The 9,094-nt window shown below is 63.8% G+C and overlaps 2 non-coding genes and 1 pseudogene across 2 annotated transcripts in view; all 3 read right to left on the bottom strand.

Moving 5' to 3' along the window:
- LOC149129316 (large subunit ribosomal RNA) overlaps positions 1-1,962 on the bottom strand; it is a 5,174-nt gene extending 3,212 nt beyond the window's left edge. Inside the window, exon 1 of the ribosomal RNA XR_016240025.1 lies at positions 1-1,962. This exon is cut by the window's left edge and continues 3,212 nt beyond it. This is a non-coding gene — a ribosomal RNA (large subunit ribosomal RNA).
- Positions 1,963-2,460: 498 nt separating this feature from the next.
- LOC149129315 (5.8S ribosomal RNA) lies at positions 2,461-2,619 on the bottom strand. The gene has a single exon (XR_016240017.1). It is a non-coding gene; the product is annotated as a 5.8S ribosomal RNA (ribosomal RNA).
- A 3,144-nt stretch (positions 2,620-5,763) lies between these two features.
- Positions 5,764-8,560, bottom strand: LOC149129314 (small subunit ribosomal RNA; annotated as a pseudogene).
- Between the last annotated feature and the right edge of the window lie 534 nt (positions 8,561-9,094).

Below are 9,094 nucleotides of genomic sequence, written 5' to 3'. Positions count from 1 at the left end.
CGGTCGCTCGCTCCAGCGCCATCCATTTTCGGGGCCGGTCGATTCGGCAGGTAAGTTGTTACACACTCCTGAGCGGATTCCGACTTCCGTGGCCACCGTCCTGCTGTCTATATCGACCGACACCCTTTCGGGGATCTAATGGGCGAAGCGTAGGGCACCTTAGCCGGACGTTCGGTTCATCCCACATCACCAGTTCTGCTTACCAAAAGTGGCCCACTTGGCACCGTGCATTCGTCGCAAGAAACGCGCAAAATAATTATCATTATTCCCAACGATTCGTAAACGGCCGCCTCCGTTCGGGAGAGGAGGAGTAGCGCGGCCCGTTTCGCCCGTTCCGAGTTCGAGAGTAGATCGAGGCCGTCAACGTCCCCGGGGCCTCCAGTCGTTCGCTTTACCGGACGGAATTGCGTGTCGTTCTCCTGCTGGCGCCAGCTATCCTGAGGGAAACTTCGGAGGGAACCAGCTACTAGACGGCTCGATTGGTCTTTCGCCCCTACACCCGGTTCCGACGATCGATTTGCACGTCAGAGGCGCTTCGGACTTCCACCAGAGTTTCCTCTGGCTTCGTCCCGACCGGGCGTGGATCGCCATCTTTCGGGTCCCCGGCCGCCTGCTACACCTGAGTCGGAGCGTGAACGCGCGCTTTCGAGCGCGAACGCGCGGGCCCGACCCGGGAACGATGCTTCGAAACGCCGCGTGTTACAAAAAAAGAAGCGAGCCGCCGCCACCACCACCGCTGATGCTGCAGCAACCGACGAGATTAGACGACGGCGGCAGCAACTGCGGCGGCTGCTGCGACAGCGGCCCAACTCCCTTCCCCCGAGCGGCGACGTGTCACGTTCTCGCTTTCGCTGTGCCGTCGGAGTTCGCAAAGTGAAAGGCTCCAACGACTCGCAGTCGACTGGGACTCCTCGGTCCGTGTTTCAAGACGGGTCGGGTAGGTTGCCGATGCTCGTCGCTGACCGGCAGCAGCGGGCGGCTTTTCGGGCGATCCCGCCGACTCCTCCAACAACCACCGCTCCTGCTGCTGTAGCACCACGCGCAAAGACGAGGAGCAAGTAGAAGAAGTAGTAGAAGAAGAAGGAGCAGGCGGGCGGCCGCGTCGCTTTCGCGACTCGCTGCGTCGTGAGTGCTGAGGGCGAGGTGCGTTAGCCCGTCTCCGTCGGTTAGCCGTGCCTGCGCTTTCGTGGAGCGACGGGCCCGGTCGAGAGAAGCGCGTGGATCCCGACGCCGGTCGGTCCCCGCGTGAACGGGTTCCGGACGCCGAGGCGCTCGTCTGCGACCTGCGGACGCCGCGCGCCTACCGGCCCGACGGGAACGGGTCGCGACGACGGATCGGAGGGGAAGTGCGTCCGATGCCGGCGCCACGGAAATCGAGCGCCGACGAGGCGGCAGACGACCGCCCGCGGAAACGAGCGGCCGCCACCGACGCGTTCGTCGGCGACGACGGCGCCTTAGGAGGCGGGGGTGAAAGTGGCAGCGGACTGAGTCCCCTCGCGATCGCGGTGAGCGGTCCTACCCGTTTACCCCTGGGCGGTTTCACGGTCTCTTGAACTCTCTCTCCAAAGTTCTTTTCAACTTTCCCTCGCGGTACTTGTCGGCTATCGGACTCGTCCCCGTATTTAGCCTTGGATGGAGCTTACCACCCGCTTTGGGCTGCGTTCCCAAGCAACCCGACTCTCGGGCCGAAAAGAAACACCGCCGATCGCCGCCGGCTCCGAATGGGCCTGGCACCCGCTCTGGGCAGCCCCGATCGAGGGGACTCCGAACCTAGCCGGGCGAAACGATCGACCGTGTACGACCCTTGCGCCACAGCTCTCGACGACCGGCGCGGCCGACGAGATTCGGCGTTGGGCTTCTCCCGGTTCACTCGCCGTTACTTAGGGAATCCCGGTTGGTTTCTTTTCCTCCGCTTAGCGATATGCTTAAGTTCGGCGGGTAGTCTCGTCCGAGTCGAGGGCAGCTTAGAAAAAAATAAAAAGTCGTCGCTGCGGCAAACCGCATTCGATTCGTCGTCGTCGTCGTCGTCGTCGTCGTCTTCGATGGCCTGCACGAACGCTCGCAAACGAGATCCACAGAGCGAACACCGACCGAAGATGCAGACGGCTGCGGCGGCGGCGGCGGCGGCGGCAGCCACGGAGTAATACGAGGAGGCAACGACGGCGAGGGCGGCAGGCAGAAGAGTGCGCACGAACGGCGGACGGTGCGTTCCCTGCTGCTACTGCACATGTCGGCCGCTCCGTGGCAGGTGTCGCAGCGATGACGGTCTGGCATTGCGGGAGACGGAGGATCGAGCGGCGCGCGCTCGCTAGTCGTGCCGGAAGCAGAAGCAGTAGCGAGAACGAAAGGCGAGCTGTTCACGCTGCCCGCCCGCTTCCACGGCGCGCGCCCTTTCCTGCGACTCCCGACTCCCCGCCGCTGCTGCTGCTGCAACGGCGGACGGCTTTTTCGTGTCGTGACCGCCTCTCGACCGGACGGGGCCCCGGGACGATGGGATCCCGGGGCCGCAATGTGCGTTCGAGGTGTCGATGTTCACTGAGTCCTGCAATTCGCATCAGTTCACGCGGATAGCCGCGCTCTTCATCGACGGACGAGCCGAGTGATCCCCCGTCCAGGGTTTCGGTATTTGCTACTACTACTACTACTACGCCTACCAGCACTGCTGATGCTGGCCGACGCAGAGGCGAGGAAAGGAAGGAAGACGAGAGAGATATTGATGTTCGTGGAGCCGCAAAGCGTGCAGCACCGTCGGCCTAGCGCACTGTATTCGGGCGGACGCAGGCTGGGTGAAAACTGCGCGGTCGGCAGCTGCCAGAGAGAGAACGAGAAGGAAGCATAACGACTTGCGGGCTTCGTTCACCGCTGATGACGCCGCCGCTTCTACTTGCTCGTTGCTCGGCTGAGGCTGAGGCTGCACTGTTAGAGGGCCGACGATTGCGAGGGGGCCCGGCCGCGGCTTACGAAACCGGCTGGATGGCGCCGGAAAGGCGAGGAGGAGGCGACGGCGACGACGGCGATGTTGGCCGGCCGACGCCAGGAAGGAAGACGAGAGAGATATTGATGTTCGTGGAGCCGCAAAGCGTGCAGCACCGTCGGCCTAGCGCACTGTATTCGGGCGGACGCAGGCTGGGTGAAAACTGCGCGGTCGGCAGCTGCCAGAGAGAGAACGAGAAGGAAGCATAACGACTTGCGGGCTTCGTTCACCGCTGATGACGCCGCCGCTTCTACTTGCTCGTTGCTCGGCTGAGGCTGAGGCTGCACTGTTAGAGGGCCGACGATTGCGAGGGGGCCCGGCCGCGGCTTACGAAACCGGCTGGATGGCGCCGGAAAGGCGAGGAGGAGGCGACGACGACGACGACGACGGCGATGTTGGCCGGCCGACGCCAGGAAGGAAGACGAGAGAGATATTGATGTTCGTGGAGCCGCAAAGCGTGCAGCACCGTCGGCCTAGCGCACTGTATTCGGGCGGACGCAGGCTGGGTGAAAACTGCGCGGTCGGCAGCTGCCAGAGAGAGAACGAGAAGGAAGCATAACGACTTGCGGGCTTCGTTCACCGCTGATGACGCCGCCGCTTCTACTTGCTCGTTGCTCGGCTGAGGCTGAGGCTGCACTGTTAGAGGGCCGACGATTGCGAGGGGGCCCGGCCGCGGCTTACGAAACCGGCTGGATGGCGCCGGAAAGGCGAGGAGGAGGCGACGACGACGGCGATGTTGGCCGGCCGACGCCAGGAAGGAAGACGAGAGAGATATTGATGTTCGTGGAGCCGCAAAGCGTGCAGCACCGTCGGCCTAGCGCACTGTATTCGGGCGGACGCAGGCTGGGTGAAAACTGCGCGGTCGGCAGCTGCCAGAGAGAGAACGAGAAGGAAGCATAACGACTTGCGGGCTTCGTTCACCGCTGATGACGCCGCCGCTTCTACTTGCTCGTTGCTCGGCTGAGGCTGAGGCTGCACTGTTAGAGGGCCGACGATTGCGAGGGGGCCCGGCCGCGGCTTACGAAACCGGCTGGATGGCGCCGGAAAGGCGAGGAGGAGGCGACGACGACGGCGATGTTGGCCGGCCGACGCCAGGAAGGAAGACGAGAGAGATATTGATGTTCGTGGAGCCGCAAAGCGTGCAGCACCGTCGGCCTAGCGCACTGTATTCGGGCGGACGCAGGCTGGGTGAAAACTGCGCGGTCGGCAGCTGCCAGAGAGAGAACGAGAAGGAAGCACAACGACAGCGGAAACGATTTGCAGTCCTCGTTCACCGCTGCTACTTGCTCGTTGCTTGTTGCTCGTTGCTCGGCTGAGGCTGAGGCTGCACTGTTAGAGGGCCGACGATTGCGAGGGGGCCCGGCCGCGGCTTACGAAACCGGCTGGATGGCGCCGGAAAGGCGAGGAGGAGGCGACGACGACGGCGATGTTGGCCGGCCGACGCCAGGAAGGAAGACGAGAGAGATATTGATGTTCGTGGAGCCGCAAAGCGTGCAGCACCGTCGGCCTAGCGCACTGTATTCGGGCGGACGCAGGCTGGGTGAAAACTGCGCGGTCGGCAGCTGCCAGAGAGAGAACGAGAAGGAAGCATAACGACTTGCGGGCTTCGTTCACCGCTGATGACGCCGCCGCTTCTACTTGCTCGTTGCTCGGCTGAGGCTGCACTGTTAGAGGGCCGACGATTGCGAGGGGGCCCGGCCGCGGCTTACGAAACCGGCTGGATGGCGCCGGAAAGGCGAGGAGGAGGCGACGACGACGGCGATGTTGGCCGGCCGACGCCAGGAAGGAAGACGAGAGAGATATTGATGTTCGTGGAGCCGCAAAGCGTGCAGCACCGTCGGCCTAGCGCACTGTATTCGGGCGGACGCAGGCTGGGTGAAAACTGCGCGGTCGGCAGCTGCCAGAGAGAGAACGAGAAGGAAGCATAACGACTTGCGGGCTTCGTTCACCGCTGATGACGCCGCCGCTTCTACTTGCTCGTTGCTCGGCTGAGGCTGAGGCTGCACTGTTAGAGGGCCGACGATTGCGAGGGGGCCCGGCCGCGGCTTACGAAACCGGCTGGATGGCGCCGGAAAGGCGAGGAGGAGGCGACGACGACGACGACGACGGCGATGTTGGCCGGCCGACGCCAGGAAGGAAGACGAGAGAGATATTGATGTTCGTGGAGCCGCAAAGCGTGCAGCACCGTCGGCCTAGCGCACTGTATTCGGGCGGACGCAGGCTGGGTGAAAACTGCGCGGTCGGCAGCTGCCAGAGAGAGAACGAGAAGGAAGCATAACGACTTGCGGGCTTCGTTCACCGCTGATGACGCCGCCGCTTCTACTTGCTCGTTGCTCGGCTGAGGCTGAGGCTGCACTGTTAGAGGGCCGACGATTGCGAGGGGGCCCGGCCGCGGCTTACGAAACCGGCTGGATGGCGCCGGAAAGGCGAGGAGGAGGAGGCGAGAGAGATATTGAGGTTCGTGGAGCCGCAAAGCGTGCAGCACCGTCGGCCTAGCGCACTGTATTCGGGCGGACGCAGGCTGGGTGAAAACTGCGCGGTCGGCAGCTGCCAGAGAGAGAACGAGAAGGAAGCATAACGACAGCGGAAACGATTTGCGGGCTTCGTCCACCGCTGATGACGCCGCTTCTACTTGCTCGTTGCTCGGCTGAGGCTGAGGCTGCACTGTTAGAGGGCCGACGAGTGCGAGGGGGCCCGGCCGCGACTTACGAAACCGGCTGGCTGGCGCCGGAAAGGCGAGGAGGAGGAGGAGACGGAGGAGCGGAGCAGGGCTGCTTCTGCTGCTGCGGTAATGATCCTTCCGCAGGTTCACCTACGGAAACCTTGTTACGACTTTTACTTCCTCTAAGCGATCGGGTTCGGTCGTCTTCTCCGGGCCATCAGAGAACGCGCCGGCGACGGCGCGGAACGCCGCCGCGCGTAAGCGAACTCGTCGGCCAGATCCGAGGACCTCACCGGACCGTTCGATCGGTAGTAGCGACGGGCGGTGTGTACAAAGGGCAGGGACGTGATCGACGCGGGCTGATGACCCGCGCCTACCGGGAATTCCTCGTTCACGGGGTTGGTTCCAGGCCCCGATCCCTATCACGGGAGGTGGTTCAGAGGTTTCCCGACCCTCTCGGGCCGGGGGAGACGCGCCCGCTGATACCTCCAGTGTAGCGCGCGTGCGGCCCCGGACATCTAAGGGCATCACAGACCTGTTATCGCTCCGCCTCGTGCGGCTTTCTGCCGCCCGTCCCTCTAAGAAGCGCTGCGTTCGCCAACCGACTGGCCCGGGCGCGACGGCGTGCCGCCGCCGGGCTCGCGCGGGCCGAGCCGACCGAGTCACCGCCGCCGCTCCGCAACCGACGCCGCAACCACGCCGCGTGCGAACCGCCATCCCAGACCAACCCGCACACCAACCCGCGAGGAGCGGAGCACGAAAGGCTGCTAAGAAGGCAGTTGCCGGACGCGGCCGCAGCGCCGGACGCGAAGGAGAGCGGCGGCAACGGCAAGCACGGGCCGCGCGCGGAGCTACCGACGATGGCTTCGGCGCCGCCTCGCTACCGGAAAAGCACTAATCGACGCGCTAGTTAGCAGGCCGGAGTCTCGTTCGTTATCGGAATCAACCAGACGGATCGCTCCACCAACTAAGAACGGCCATGCACCACCACCCACCGAATCGAGAAAGAGCTATCGATCTGTCAATCCTACCGGTGTCCGGACCGGGTGAGTTTTCCCGTGTTGAGTCAAATTAAGCCGCAGGCTCCACTCCTGGTGGTGCCCTTCCGTCAATTCCTTTAAGTTTCTGTTTTGCAACCATACTCCCCCCGGAACCGACTATGGTTTCCCGCGCAGGCTCCCCGCCGGGTCATCGAAGCGAACGCCGGCGGAGCGCCAGTCGGCATCGTTTACGGTCGGAACTACGACGGTATCTGATCGTCTTCGAACCTCCGACTTTCGCTCTTGATCGAGGAAAACGTGCTTGCCACACGCCGTCGCTGCAGTGCGTCTTGCGACGATCCAAGAATTTCACCTCTAACGTCGCAATACGAGTGGCCCCGATCGCTCCCTTCGATCATTGCCTCGTCGTGAACGGAGACCGACGGATGACGCGCGGACGAGGCCATTTTCCATCATTCCATGCTTTTCGTATGCAAGCCGGCGGGGCTCGCTCTGAGCACTCTAATTTTTTCACAGTGAACGTACCGGCCGCCTCGGACACTCGGCGAAGAGCACCCTCGGAGGAACCGTGCGGGCCGAAACGACCGGGAGGTGGACGCGCTACCGAAACGCGTGCGAGCGGCGATGCCCCGGGCGACGCTCGACCCCCGTTTGTTTCCCCCGAAAACACCGCGTACCGCCGCAAGCGACGGAGGAGACGGCAGCGGCGGCGGCAGCAGCGACGACGGCGGCGAGGCCGAACGATCGCGTGCCGATGCCGACCGACCGACCGACCGACCGAGAGGACGGAAGCGGAAGCTACGGAGGCGGGTGACGGGCTACCGGAGAGACCGTCGCAGCGACGATGCGCGCAGAGCTCCGCGGCCCGACCGCGCACGCACCGGCGAATAGGGCCGGGAGTGCGAACGGACGACCGAAGCGGACGCGCGCGAGGCACGCCCGCGACGGCGCCGTCGCCCCGAACGTGCTGGGGCACGTTTTCGAGACCCGAATTCCGACTACGAGCTTTTCAAACGCAACAATTTTAATATACGCTACCGGAGCTGGAATTACCGCGGCTGCTGGCACCAGACTTGCCCTCCGGTCGATCCTCGTTAACGGATTTGAAGTGTACTCATTCCGATCGCGGGGCCTCGACAGAGTCCCGCGTCGTTATTTTTCGTCACTACCTCCCCGTGCCGGGAGTGGGTAATTTGCGCGCCTGCTGCCTTCCTTGGATGTGGTAGCCGTTTCGCATGCTCCCTCTCCGGAATCGAACCCTGATTCCCCGTTACCCGTTGCCACCACGGTCGGCACTTACCGGGCCGTCGACAGTTGATAGGGCGGACTCGCGGGGGACCCGTCGCGCGAAGGCTAGTCGATACTAGCCCGTGCGATCGTACTGACAGTTATCCAGAGTCACCAAAATCGAAGGGGCGTGAAGCCGACGCACGCCTAGACCCGCGCGCGTGCGAAGCACGGCGACGGCGGCTGCTGCGACGGCCCGTACGCGTCGGTCTCAGTCTAATATTTGCGCCGCGACCAATGCGGAAGGCCGACCGTATCGTCGCGACCGGCGGCGGCGGGAACTGGCGAGCAGTCCCGGAACCAACCCGGCCGAGCGGGCGCCGGCGACGACCGGCAGCGGCTGGGACGACGCCGAGCACGCGGAGGCGCTGCGGCGACGAAGACCGCTGCTGCTGCCGGAAGCCGTTTTTCGGCCCGACGCCCGGGTGCGACCTGCGATCGCGGCTTCGGTTGCATGTATTAGCTCTAGAATTGCCACAGTTATCCACTCTCCTCGCGGTGAGGAATACGGTCCCGAGGATTAGGTCCGGTTCCTGAGCCATTCGCGGTTTCACCATTCGTTTACGGCATGAACTTACACTTGCATGGCTTAAGCTTTGAGACAAGCATATGACTACTGGCAGGATCAACCAGGTATCGTCGTCGTCGTCGTCGTCGTCGCTGTAGTAGCGTCACCGTCGCGTCGGTCGGCTGAGAGCGGAAGTCGAGGCGGATGTCGAGGCGGAAGTCCCGCTGCTGCCATCGCCGCCGCCGCCGCGCGGAGAGCAAACGAAAGCGAAGAGGAGGAGGAGGAGGAGGAGAAGCCTGAAAAATCGCGGCCGCCGCTGCTGCTGCTGCGGTAGCCGTTCGTTCGTACGTACGTTACGCGTCCTAATCCGCCGCTCTGCTGTAGCAGCGGAAAAGCGCGCCAGACGGAAGAAAAAGAGTTCGCCGAGTAGAAACGGTTTGCGATCCGACTGCCGCACACCGGGCCGCTGCGGTAGGACGGGCGCCGGTGCGGGTTGAAGAAGCGAGGCGGTTTCTGGCTGCTGCTGCCGCCGCCGCCGCCGCCACGCGAGAAGGACGACGAGCGGGGAAGCGAGCGAGCCGAAACGATTGCGACAGCACGGGCTGCGGTCAACGAGAAGCGTGTGTGCGATGACGAAAACGGCGTTGTCGGCAGCCGCCGAA

Source organism: Octopus bimaculoides, unplaced genomic scaffold (assembly GCF_046866305.1).
Source record: "Octopus bimaculoides isolate indiv1 unplaced genomic scaffold, ASM4686630v1 contig40, whole genome shotgun sequence".
NCBI lineage: Eukaryota > Metazoa > Mollusca > Cephalopoda > Octopoda > Octopodidae > Octopus > Octopus bimaculoides.
The sequence above is the reverse complement of the archived record's forward strand: the minus strand, read 5'-3'. Positions and strand labels throughout refer to the sequence as shown.